Below are 7,743 nucleotides of genomic sequence, written 5' to 3'. Positions count from 1 at the left end.
ATCTGATAATCCTCAATTCCACTTTCCTGCTACCTCTGCTCCTGTTCCTAAATTCCAATGTAAGGACTCTCAAACAGAGAATTTTGCTGGTTGGTTTCAAAAAAGACTAAGCGAATCGCTACCAAAATCATATTTGAATAGGGATATTTGTGCGCAACCGTTTTTGTGCTTAGTTGTTGACATTGTTGCATACAGAACAGACAACTTTGATAGTTTAATTCAGCAGTTTCAGCTACAACTGTGATTTCATTAGTGAGAGATTTACATGCATGTGATTTGGTTGGGGAGGGAGCGGACAGCTGGGAGAAGTCAAACAGAAGATGATGCTGTGGTTTTTGGCATTTTTTTTGTCTGTTAAGTTAACCTACCAAGTGTTTTGGGGTGAAAACCCAGACGTTTAATGCTGCATTTGCTTAAAAGCTCTGCCTACCACTGTGCTACAGTAAACGATATGAAACTGCAGGGTGCCAGACCCAGCACAGGAAGAGAGTGACAAACGTGCCGGGGAAGCAGTAGGCATAATAGCAAATATTTCCCAAGGAACGAGACGTATCTCCAATCTAGTCCAGCAGTGATTTTATGCAGCTTTCCACTCCCACAGGGAAGGTCACAGTGGCAGAAACAAAATTTCAAAATGTGGCTTTAAAACAATGTTGCATTAATGTAACACAGTGCTCGTGTTTGCAAGTTGCTTATTTAATTTTTTTTTCCCCAATACAAAAGCATGAATTCTATTACAAACATTCTTTGGTTTTATTGTTAAACAAAATATGTACACATGCTGTCATTCTCTTTTGTTAACTTGAGTATAATCACTTATTTTAGACATGGGGAGTGATAACAGAATTGTTACTCATCTACACAGCATAATGCTATATGGTATGCAGCAAATTTGGACAGAAATATTTCATTTTTCTCAATGGACCAGAGTCTCTTCTGCACTGAGTATTTTCCAATTAACGTTCTTTCTTAAATTACTTTTACTTTAAAAGTTAATTTTTACTTCTAATTTTGTTTCTAAATCAGCTTGAAAAAAAAATCAAAACTATGAGTAGTAACTTCCTTGATTGTGATTGAAAAATATCAAAAGTTTCTTTGTCTGGATAAATTTGCATAACTGATGAGAGTTGTACCTAGTGTTAGGAAGAGGTGGGGGAAAATGACAAACACTGTTAATAAATAAATGTGAGTTTTGTGTGTTTCAAAAAGGTACCACAGATTAAGAGCATTTTCCAAAAATACTTTTCTCTTTTTACAAGCAGTTGGAGCCAAGGATGAAGTTGTCCAGAAATTTAATTATATCGGGTGACACTTTTATAAAGAGTTCAGTGTTTAGGTTTTTGAAATATAAACCATTAAAATTGACTGAACCCAAACTGCATCTGAGAGTTGCTCTGCAAACAGTTTCAAGTCCAATTATATTGCCTTTGAAACTTTGAACAAATTAACTCAATTTCAGATCTTTCCAGCCCGTGTCATGTGAAAATACATTATGTAGCTGCTACTTTATTTTCACACTTCTCCATTTTGATCCATGAAGGAAGAAAACCGCATGATTGTCAAGTAGGGACTATATTACATTATGTACTTTCTAAAATTCACTCACGGGATATGGGCATCGCTGGGTGGTGTGGCCCTAGTTGCCATTGATAAGGTAGTAGTGGGCTGGCTTCTTGAACCGTTGCAGTCCACATCTGTGGATGGACCCACAATGCTCTTCGGGAGGTAATTTCAGGATTTTGACCCAGCAATAAAAGAATGGAGATATCTTTCCAAATCAGGGTGGTGAGTAGCTTGGAGGGGAAATTGCAGGTGGTTGTATTCCCAGGTAGCTGTTGCTCTTGTCCTTTTTGATGAAGTGGCTGAGAGTTTGGAAGGTGCTGTCTAACAATCTTTAGTAAATAAGAAAAGACCTATACAGGCTGACCCTCTTTCCCCTTGCTTACTGAACATATCCCATTTCACCAGTTTTTCTTCTCCCCTGCCCCAGTTCTGCTGAGATGTTAGTGGATGCAATAGAAATTATTCCTAAAAATTAGTCTCATACAAGCCTCAAGCCTATTGTATCATTCCAAAATCTTACATCCTTCTGTTATGATCAACAAATTGGTCAGTTTCCCTAAATGCCTCAAACCTTCTGAAGAACTTAGTTGTGTTTACAGCTGTGAAATTGTTCTTTAAATAAAAGATGCACAGACCTGCAAACCCAGGAAAGACAAGCAGGGTGTGACAGAAATAAATTGGAGGAAAAATGAGATTCACATTTCAACTGGTAATTTCACACTTGATCAGGCAAATACTCATCTCCACTGCAGGGAGGACCTGCTGAAATTGTGGAAGTCATCTATGGAAGAAATGGATCAGAGTTGATTAATAGAAATTGCAATATTAGATTGATCGCCTGAAAATTTTTGCTTCTCATCTGAGAAGACCAGGTAAAAATTACAGCTTTAACAACAGTCTGCCAGTAGCTGCAAAAGATCAAAATAAATTAGAAAAAAATTCCTAACATCATGCAAATCAGCTCCTGAAAGTCTAAAACTCCATGGACCAATGCAATTTATTCTACAGTTTGAAGTCTTAAGCAACATGCTGAAAAATGCAGTGCACAAAATTACTACCTGAATAGTAAAAACACAAGTTCAGTAGAGCTGAGTTGCAGAGATTTTTAATCCTTTAATCTTTTTAATGTCCTAGCATGGTTGGACCGAATTACCGGCTTTTATGTTGTGTATTCTTAAGTAATTGTTCTTCCTGCTCAACAACAGCTATCATGCTACTATAAAGCAGCATAAGGAAGGTAAAGAAGAGTATGGACTGGTAAAATATGTAGCAGTACTGAAAATCACCGAATTTAATCCAGGAAGTTAAAAAGTTTTGAACAAAAGAACCTTACTGCATGGAAGTAGACATTCAGACAACCATTCCATTAAGTGCCATATGACATTTGGAACATATCCAGTAATATCCTCATCAGGTACCTTATAAAATTATTTTCAAAATGATGTCTAGAATCACCTTCCACCACATTTTCAGGGATGTTACCAGATAATGACAGTTCTGTGAAAAAAATTCTCATTTCCCTTCTCGATCATTAAACCCATAACCATTAGCTACTGACCCACTTGCCAGAGGGAGGGTAAAAACCCATCGTATTGAAAACCTCAATTACATTAATCTAACATTTCTGTTCCAAGGAGAACAGTGTTTGTTTTCAATAGAAAAGTACCACGGATGCTGGAAAAACAGAAGAAATATTAAGAAATGTTTAAAGAAAGTCATGGCAGCACAGCTTGCACCTGTGGTATGCTCCTCCTATGCTATGTGGAAAATCACAGAAGCTTTAGTTGTCCCTGGTGGTTAAGTGACCTGGAAGTATGTACAGCTGCAGCTTTGATGTGGAGGTGCCGGTGTTGGACTGGAGTAGACAAAGTCAAACATCACATGACAGCAGGTTATAGTCCAACAGGTTTATTTGAAATCTCAAGCTTTTAGAGCGCAGCCCCTTCCTCAGGTGCAATGAGATGAGAGCATGCAGGCACAGAGTTTATAGCTGAGAGATGAAAGGCTGAGAGATCAAAGGATCATATAACTGGTGTGAGTGGACTGAACAAACCTACAATGGCTGACTGCCTCCTGTTGAATCTTTAATCATTCATACATTCCTGCATTCTAGAAATTGCAGAAGCAGAGTATGGAGAACTCTGTTAGAAAGGAGATGCAAGTTTCGATTGATTAAGATGCAATTTCCAGAACACATTTCAATTCATTGCCCCAAGATAATTAAAGGTTTCATGAGTGTCTGCCTAACTTTCAAAACTTCAAACAGACAGAGCGATGGGAATATACAAAACATGACATCTCAGGTCAGACAGTGAATTGTAGGTGTGAGACCTTGTCCAGAATCTGTCTCAGTGTTTTAACCTGGAATCAGGTTGCTTTTATTCCAAAAGCAGGAACTTATGAAACGCCACAGTGACTGACTGTGACTACAAATTGTTGTAAGCGCGAGCGACCGCGAGTGCGAGAAAGCACGTGCACAACGGCGAGTGCGAGTGCTTGCTTGCATGCACAAGTGCGAGTGTGTGGGCGAGAGTGTGTGCGCGCATGTGTGAGATAAGATGTGGGTGAGCACGTGTCACGGAGTCATGGAGATGCATAGCACAGAAACATACCCTTTGGTCCAACTCGTCCATGCTGACCAGATATCCTAAATCAATCTAGTCCCATCTGCCAGCATTTGACCCATATCTCTCTCAGCCCTTCCTATTTATATACACATCCTGATGCCTTTGAAACATTGTAATTGTATCAGCCTCCACCACTTCATACATACACCAACCTCTGCGTGAAAAGTTGTCCCTTAGGTCCCTTTTAAATCTTTCCCCTCTCACCTTAAACCTATGCTCTCTAGTTTTGGACTCCCCTATCCCAGGGAAAAGGCCTTGGCTATTTACCCTACCCATGCCCCTCAATTTTATAAACCTCTAGAAAGGTCACCCCTCAGCCTCTGATGGTGCAGGGAAATTGCCCCAGCCAATTCAGCCTTTCCCTACAGCTCAAAACCTCCAACCCTGCAACATCCTTGTAAATCTTTTCTGAACGCTTGCAAGTTTCACAACATCCTTCCTCCAGCAGGGAGACCAGAATTGCACACAGTATTCCAAAAGTAACCTAACCAATTTTGTGTAGAGCTGCAAAATGACCTCCCAACTCCAATACTCAATGCACTGAGCAATAAAGAAAAGCATACCAAATGCCTTCTTCATTATCTTAAGAAACCTTGAAGTCCATTTATGCACAGAAAGCTTCAACAAACAGCAATGCAACAATAACAATCATTTGTTTCCGTGATGTTGGTTGAGGGAGTCAGCATTGGTCAGAAAACAATTAAATATCTCTACTTCGACCCATTGATGAGATTAATTGACTCAACGTGGAAGGCAACGTGCACTTCGGCAGGACAATCAAGGCAAGGGGATACGTGATGAATGGTAGGATTCTGGGAAGCACCAAGGATCAGAGACACTTGATGTACACATCCACTGGTCTGTTAAGGTAGTGGAACAAGTAAATGAAGTGGTTAAGTGAATGCATTAAGAAGGAGAGCAGTTAGCCTGTGGCGATTGCAGGGGTTATTTCGTGTTATTTTTTGAGTGCCTGATATAAGCAGAAATGGTCTTGTACTGACACAAAGGGGGAGTCTTAAAATTGAATCCGGTTTTACTGGGAGGATGTAAATGGACAGGAACATGTGGCCCTTAGCTTCAAGTGTTCCCGCTCTTTATAACATGACATCCATATTTTTGGAACAGCTGCTGCACTAGCAGCTCCAAATTCCTGCCTTCCCAAGAGTAGAGCCAGCAGCAGTGTCTGTGCAGAAAACGTCAGGAAGCATAGTTCAAATTAGTCAAACAGAAAGTTATTCACACCACAGCTTTTTGAAGTCTGTTCTTAGCTTTTGAAAAACAGGACAAGAACTTTTCAGGCATGTTTATTTTGGTCTACGTTTTTGCAACAGTAATCACATTACAAAGAAAGGAATGAAAATAGAAACAGTATGTGTACCTCCCAAAATTTTAATTGAGTCTACTGCAAATTTCAATAAATTATACATAAAGTTGCTCTAGACTTGGTTTTTCTTTCCTTTAATACAGTAGTTTTTTTAAACTTTAAAAATCCCGATGTGTAGAATTTGTGTGGATGCACTGCCTTTAATCACCTAAAGTCATGCATGTGAACGTGCTGAATGTTCTGAGGGGAATTTGAAAAGGTAATCCAGTCTGTTCATAATTCCGAAACAATATATAAAAGCCAGTTAAGACTATGTTATATTCACTTATTTAAGTGGTCAAAAAGTACACTTATTAGATATGAACGAACATAAGTACAGCACATGCCAAACTTATAGCAGTCAGGTCACAGCAGAGTTCATTTTAATTCATGGCCAGGAAGGAGGCAGGTGAGCCTCATTCAGTTTAGCATCATTCTGTTTGTTCTGTTTTTTCACAGAAGCAGGTGAAGAAGAAAATATAAAAGTGAATGTTACTCATATGAAGTTATTTCAGGCAAGGTGTCCGCTCCAGGTCTGAGTTACACAATATTAATAATGGATCTTTAAAATGGCAAAAATGTCCCAAGGTTTTCACAGGAGCATTACCAAACAAAATTTGAGAACAACATTATTCAGAAAACCTGTGATATGGGAGATGTGACATATTGCACGAGAAAAGCTCTTTCGATCAGAAAATCCTCAGACCTTGTTTCCTGTCCATTCCCATCTTCCCAATTAAACTGGATTCAATTTTAAGACTACACAATTGCATGCGTGCAAGACAATTCCTGCTCATATAAGGGATTCAAAAATGACATGAAATAACCCTGCAATAGCCGCTGTCTAACTGCTCTCCTTCCCAGTAAATACTGGAGCACAAGCTTACAAAAAGTGGTCGCACTTGACCCATGTATACACTGTCTGAAGTTACATGACACCAGGTTACAGGCCAACAGATTTATATAAAATTACAAGCTTTTGGAGTGCTGACCTGTCCACCCCAGTCCAACACCGGCACCTCCACACCATCTACACATTATCGTTTACATACATGGATTAAGGAGCAATGACAAAGTATCAGATGCGAAGGTATTCACAGCGAAGCCTGTTAACACATACACATTTGCAGCACTCACTATACATTGATCAAGAGGTTGAAACTTACATACAAGACATGCATCCCTTCCCTATATACCACCAGCTAATTAAGCTCAAGCCAGATACCATTCTAATCTGTACAGATCAGTACATATTGACCTGATCTCAGTCACTTTATAGTTTACTGAAATAACAGGCCAGATTTTCCAAGGAGTGGCAATCACACTCAAAGTGCCACTGTACTTATTTACATTGAGAAAGAGCTCCACATTTCAGACAGAAGATTCTGATGACAGCTCCTTCAGAAGTGCAGAATGTACGTTAAATCTGACAGGTCCCTTGTAGTGTGGAATAGTCAAGGGAAGTCAAAAGCCATTCTTATTCTCATGGCAGTAGTTACTGCATTCTGTATTGTATGTCCAGCATCACAGACAGCTCCTGTGAAACAATAAGTATGTAGGTAAGTGTAAAGGGGGCAGCTAAGTGATAGAGTATTTAGTTAGGTTAGGGCAAATGGTGTACATGGAGGGGAGAGGGAGAGGGAGAGGGAGAGGGAGCTTGAGAAGACCTGCAACAGATTGAGCATGCGCCCATGAGAAAGGGCAAGACTGACCATGTGCAAGAGAGACTCAGCACACGTGAGTGGGGGTGATGAAGAGAGACACAGAGAGAAATTAAGACAACGTGCACAATTAACAGAGTCTGTGCGCAGAATAGAGACAGCAAGCACGAGGCGCTAGTTGAAAGCACAAAAAACAATGGTTATGGAAGTTGAGACAACAAGGTGCAGGGCTGGATGAACACAGCAGGCCAAGCAGCATCATAGGAGCAGAGAGGCTGACGTTTCGGGCCGAGACCCTTCATCAGAAAAGGGGGAGGGGAAGGGGGTTTTGAAATAAATAGGGAGAGAGTGGGAGGCGGATAGAAGAGGGATGGAGGAGAGGATAGGTGGAGAGGAAACAAACAGGTCGAAGAGGCGGGGATGGAGCCAGGAAAGGTGAGTGTAGGTAGGGAGTTAGGAAGGGGATAGGTCAGTCCAGGGAGGACGGACAGGTCAAGGGGGCGGGATGAGGTTGGTCGGTAGGAGATGG

This window comes from Rhincodon typus, chromosome 5 (assembly GCF_021869965.1).
Source record: "Rhincodon typus isolate 14 chromosome 5, sRhiTyp1.1, whole genome shotgun sequence".
NCBI classification, from domain to species: domain Eukaryota; kingdom Metazoa; phylum Chordata; class Chondrichthyes; order Orectolobiformes; family Rhincodontidae; genus Rhincodon; species Rhincodon typus.
Note: the sequence above shows the minus strand (reverse complement) of the source record.